This window comes from Oncorhynchus masou, unplaced genomic scaffold (genome assembly GCF_036934945.1).
Source record: "Oncorhynchus masou masou isolate Uvic2021 unplaced genomic scaffold, UVic_Omas_1.1 unplaced_scaffold_3766, whole genome shotgun sequence".
NCBI classification, from domain to species: Eukaryota; Metazoa; Chordata; class Actinopteri; order Salmoniformes; family Salmonidae; genus Oncorhynchus; species Oncorhynchus masou.
The window spans coordinates 28,577-34,735 of NW_027010168.1; the positions used below are offsets into that span (position 1 = coordinate 28,577).

General features: G+C 38.1%; 1 non-coding gene across 1 annotated transcript; it reads right to left on the bottom strand.

Annotated features, from left to right (window-relative positions):
• Nucleotides 1-387: 387 nt before the first annotated feature.
• Nucleotides 388-463, bottom strand: trnaa-ugc (transfer RNA alanine (anticodon UGC)). The gene has a single exon. It is a non-coding gene; the product is annotated as a tRNA-Ala (tRNA).
• Nucleotides 464-6,159: the final 5,696 nt, after the last annotated feature.

A 6,159-nucleotide genomic window follows, 5' to 3' on the forward strand; every position in this document is an offset into this window, starting at 1 on the left:
CTTTAGCACCAATATGTGGGCTCTACTTTAGCACCAATATGTGGCCTCTGCTTTACCACCAATACGTGGCCTCTACTTTAGCACCAATACGTGGCCTCTACTTTAGCTCCAATATTTGTGCTCTACATTAGCACCAATAGGTGGTCTCTACTTTGGCACCAATATTTGGGTCTCTACTTTGGCACCAATATGTGGACTCTACTTTGGCACCAATATGTGGACTCTACTTTACCACCAATATGTGGCCTCTACTTTAGCTCCAATATGTGGCCTCTACTTTAGCACCAATATGTGGCCTCTACTTTAGCAAATATATATCCCATTTAGCAGACGCTTTTGTCCAAAGCGACTTACAAGTCGGCTGGGGCCACTACTTTTGCATATGGGTGGCCCCAGTGGGAATCGAACCCACGACGCTTGGCGTTGCAAGCGCCATGCTCTACCGACTGAGCCACACAGGACCCATATAGAGGCCACATATTAGCACCAATATGTGGCCTCTACTTTAGCTCACATATGTGGCCTCTACTTTGGTATGTGGACTCTGCTTTAGCACCAATATGTGGGCTCTACTTTAGCACCAATATGTGGACTCTACTTTACCACCAATATGTGGCCTCTACTTTAGCACCAATACGTGGCCTCTACTTTAGCTCCAAAATTTGTGCTCTACATTAGCACCAATAGGTGGTCTCTACTTTGGCACCAATATGTGGGTCTCTACTTTGGCTCCAATATGTGGCCTCTACTTTAGCACCAATATGTGGCCTATACTTTAGCAACAATACGTGGCCTCTACTTTAGCACCAATATGTGGCCTCTACTTTAGCACCAATATGTGGCCTCTACTTTAGCACCAATATGTGGCCTCTACTTTAGCTCCAATACGTGGCCTCTACTTTAGCTCCAATATGTGGCCTCTACTTTAGCACCAATATGTGGCCTCTACTTTAGCACCAATATGTGGCCTCTACTTTAGCACCAATATGTGGCCTCTACTTTAGCTCCAATATGTGGCCTCTACTCTAGCTCCAATATGTGGCCTCTACTTTAGCACCAATATGTGGCCTCTACTTTTGCACCAATATGTGGCCTCTACTTTAGCTCCAATATGTGGCCTCTACTTTAGCACCAATATGTGGCCTCTACTTTAGCACCAATATGTGGCCTCTGCTTTAGCTCCAATATGTGGCCTCTGCTTTAGCACCAATATGTGGCCTCTGCTTTAGCACCAATATGTGGCCTCTGCTTTAGCACCAATATGTGGCCTCTGCTTTAGCACCAATATGTGGCCTCTGCTTTAGCACCAATATGTGGCCTCTGCTTTAGCACCAATATGTGGCCTCTGCTTTAGCACCAATATGTGGCCTCTGCTTTAGCTCCAATATGTGGCCTCTGCTTTAGCACCAATATGTGGCCTCTACTTTAGCACCAATATGTGGCCTCTGCTTTAGCTCCAATATGTGGCCTCTGCTTTAGCACCAATATGTGGCCTCTGCTTTAGCACCAATATGTGGCCTCTGCTTTAGCACCAATATGTGGCCTCTGCTTTAGCATCAATATGTGGCCTCTGCTTTAGCACCAATATGTGGCCTCTGCTTTAGCACCAATATGTGGCCTCTGCTTTAGCACCAATATGTGGCCTCTGCTTTAGCACCAATATGTGGCCTCTGCTTTAGCACCAATATGTGGCCTCTGCTTTAGCACCAATATGTGGCCTCTGCTTTAGCACCAATATGTGGCCTCTACTTTAGCACCAATATGTGGCCTCTACTTTAGCTCCAATATGTGGCCTCTACTTTAGCTCCAATATGTGGGCTCTATATGAGCATCCACATAAATACTTATGTCATGCAATAAAACGCTAATTAATTACTTAAAAATCATACAATGTGATTTTCTGTTTTTTTTTTTGTTTTAGATTCTGTCTCTCACAGTTGAAGTGTACCTATGATAAAAAGTACAGACCTCTACATGCTTTGTAAGTAGGAAAACCTGCAAAACGGCAGTGTATCAAATACTTGTCCTCCCCACTGTATATACTTGGAATGTTATGCAGGTATTTACTTGGAATGTTATGCAGGTATGTTATTGGAATGTTATGCAGGTATTTACTTGGAATGTTATGCAGGTATGTTATTGGAATGTTATGCAGGTATTTACTTGGAATGTTATGCAGGTATGTTATTGGAATGTTATGCAGGTATTTACTTGGAATGTTATGCAGGTGTGTTATTGGAATGTTATGCAGGTATTTACTTGGAATGTTATGCAGGTATGTTATTGGAATGTTATGCAGGTATTTACTTGGAATGTTATGCAGGTATTTACTTGGAATGTTATGCAGGTGTGTTATTGGAATGTTATGCAGGTATTTACTTGGAATGTTATGCAGGTATTTACTTGAAATGTTATGCAGGTATGTTATTTGAATGTTAAACAGGTATTTACTTGGAATGTTATACAGGTATGTTATTGGAATGTTATGCAGGTATTTACTTGGAATGTTATGCAGGTATTTACTTGGAATTATATGCAGGTTTGTTATTGGAATGTTTTGCAGGTGTGTTATTGGAATGCTATGCAGGTATGTTATTGGAATGTTATGCAGGTGTGTTTTGGAATGTTATCAAGGTGTGTTATTGGAATGTTATGCCGGTATTTACTTGGAATGTTATGCAGGTGTGTTATTGGAATGTTACCCAGGTATTTACTTGGAATGTTATGCAGGTGTGTTATTGGAATGTTATGCAGGTGTGTTATTGGAATGGTATGCAGGTGTGTTATTGGAATGTTATGCAGGTATTTACTTGGAATGTTATGCAGGTGTGTTATTGGAATGTTATCCAGGTATGTTATTGGAATTTATCCAGGTGTTTTATTGGAACGTTATGCAGGTATGTTTTTGGAATGATAGGCAGGTATTTACTTGGAATGTTTTGCAGGTGTGTTATTGGAATGTTATGCAGGTATTTACTTGGAATGTTATGCAGGTTTGTTATTGGAATGTTATGCAGGTATTTACTTGGAATGTTTTGCAGGTTTGTTATTGGAATGTTATGCAGGTGTGTTTTGGAATGTTATTAAGGTGTGTTATTGGAATGTTATGCAGGTATTTACTTGGAATGTTATGCAGGTATGTTATTGGAATGTTATGCAGGTATTTACTTGGAATGTTATGCAGGTATGTTATTGGAATGTTATGCAGGTATTTACTTGGAATGTTATGCAGGTGTGTTATTGGAATGTTATGCAGGTATTTACTTGGAATGTTATGCAGGTATGTTATTGGAATGTTATGCAGGTATTTACTTGGAATGTTATGCAGGTATTTACTTGGAATGTTATGCAGGTGTGTTATTGGAATGTTATGCAGGTATTTACTTGGAATGTTATGCAGGTATTTACTTGAAATGTTATGCAGGTATGTTATTTGAATGTTAAACAGGTATTTACTTGGAATGTTATACAGGTATGTTATTGGAATGTTATGCAGGTATTTACTTGGAATGTTATGCAGGTATTTACTTGGAATTATATGCAGGTTTGTTATTGGAATGTTTTGCAGGTGTGTTATTGGAATGCTATGCAGGTATGTTATTGGAATGTTATGCAGGTGTGTTTTGGAATGTTATCAAGGTGTGTTATTGGAATGTTATGCCGGTATTTACTTGGAATGTTATGCAGGTGTGTTATTGGAATGTTACCCAGGTATTTACTTGGAATGTTATGCAGGTGTGTTATTGGAATGTTATGCAGGTGTGTTATTGGAATGGTATGCAGGTGTGTTATTGGAATGTTATGCAGGTATTTACTTGGAATGTTATGCAGGTGTGTTATTGGAATGTTATCCAGGTATGTTATTGGAATTTATCCAGGTGTTTTATTGGAACGTTATGCAGGTATGTTTTTGGAATGATAGGCAGGTATTTATGGATGTTAGGCAGGTATTTATTGGAATGTTTGCAGGGAATGAATGTTATGCAGGTGTGTTATTGGAATGTTATGCAGGTATTTACTTGGAATGTTATGCAGGTTTGTTATTGGAATGTTATGCAGGTATTTACTTGGAATGTTTTGCAGGTTTGTTATTGGAATGTTATGCAGGTGTGTTTTGGAATGTTATCAAGGTGTGTTATTGGAATGTTATGCAGGTATTTACTTGGAATGTTATGCAGGTTTGTTATTGGAATGTTATGAAGGTGTGTTATTGGAATTTTATGCAGGTATTTACTTGGAATGTTTTGCAGGTGTGTTATTGAATGTTATGCAGGTGTGTTATTGGAATGTTATGCAGGTATTTACTTGGAATGTTATGCAGGTGTATTATTGGAATGTTATCCAGGTATTTAATTGGAATGTTATGCATGTGTGTTATTGGAATGTGATGCAGGTGTGTTATTTGAATGTTATGCAGGTGTGTTATTGGAATGTTATGCAGGTGTGTTATTGGAATGTTTATGCAGGTGTGTTATTGGAATGTTAAGCAGGTATTTACTTGGAATGTTTTGCAGGTGTGTTATTGGAATGTTATGCAGGTGTGTTATTGAATGTTATGCAGGTTTTATTGGAATGTTATGCAGGTGTTTTATTGGAATGTTATGCAGGTGTGTTATTGGAATGTTATGCAGGTGTGTTTTTGGAATGTTATGCAGGTGTGTTATTGAATGTTATGCAGGTATTTATGGAATGTTATGCAGGTGTGTTATTGGAATGTTATGCAGGTATTTACTTGAATGTTATGCAGGTGTGTTATTGGAATGTTATGCAGGTGTGTTATTGGAATGTTATGCAGGTATTTATTGAATGTAGGTATTTATTTATGCAGGTGTGTTATTGGAATGTTATGCAGGTGTGTTATTGGAATGTTATGCAGGTGTGTTATTGGAATGTTATGCAGGTATTTACTTGGAATGTTATGCAGGTGTGTTATTGGAATGTTATCCAGGTTATTGAATGTTTTTATGCTTGGAATGTGGAATGTTATGCAGGTGTGTTATTGGAATGTTATGCAGGTGTGTTATTGGAATGTTATCCAGGTATGTTATTGGAATGTTATGCAGGTGTGTTATTGGAATGTTATGCAGGTGTGTTATTGGAATGTTATGCAGGTGTGTTATTGGAATGTTATGCAGTTGTGTTATTGGAATGTTATGCAGGTATTTACTTGGAATGTTATGCAGGTGTGTTATTGGAATGTTATCCAGGTGTGTTATTGGAATGTTATGCAGGTGTGTTATTGGAATGTTATGCAGGTGTTTTATTGGAATGTTATGCAGGTATGTTATTGGAATGTTATGCAGGTATTTACTTGGAATGTTATGCAGGTGTGTTATTGAATGTTATCCAGGTGTGTTATTGAATGTTATGCAGGTGTGTTATTGGAATGTTATGCGGTTATTTAGGAATGTTATGCAGGTTATTGGAATGTTATGCAGGTGTGTTATTGAATGTTATGCAGGTGTGTTATTGGAATGTTATGCAGGTGTGTTATTGGAATGTTATGCAGTTATTTACTTGAATGTTATGCAGGTGTGTTATTGGAATGTTATGCAGGTGTGTTATTGGAATGTTATGCAGGTGTGTTATTGGAATGTTATGCAGGTGTGTTATTGGAATGTTATGCAGGTGTGTTATTGGAATGTTATGCAGGTGTGTTATTGGAATGTTATGCAGGTGTGTTATTGGAATGTTATGCAGGTATTTACTTGGAATGTTATGCAGGTGTGTTATTGGAATGTTATCCAGGTGTGTTATTGGAATGTTATGCAGGTGTGTTATTGGAATGTTATGGTTATTTACTTGGAATGTTATGCAGGTGTTTACTTGGAATGTTATGCAGGTGTGTTATTGGAATGTTATGCAGGTGTGTTATTGGAATGTTATGCAGGTATTTACTTGGAATGTTATGCAGGTGTGTTATTGGAATGTTATGCAGGTATTTACTTGGAATGTTATGCAGGTGTGTTATTGGAATGTTATGCAGGTGTGTTATTGGAATGTTATGCAGGTTGTGTTATTGGAATGTTATGCAGGTGTGTTATTGGAATGTTATGCAGGTATTTACTTGGAATGTTATGCAGGTGTTTACTTGGAATGTTATGCAGGTGTGTTATTGGAATGTTATGCAGGTGTGTTATTGGAATGTTATGCAGGTAT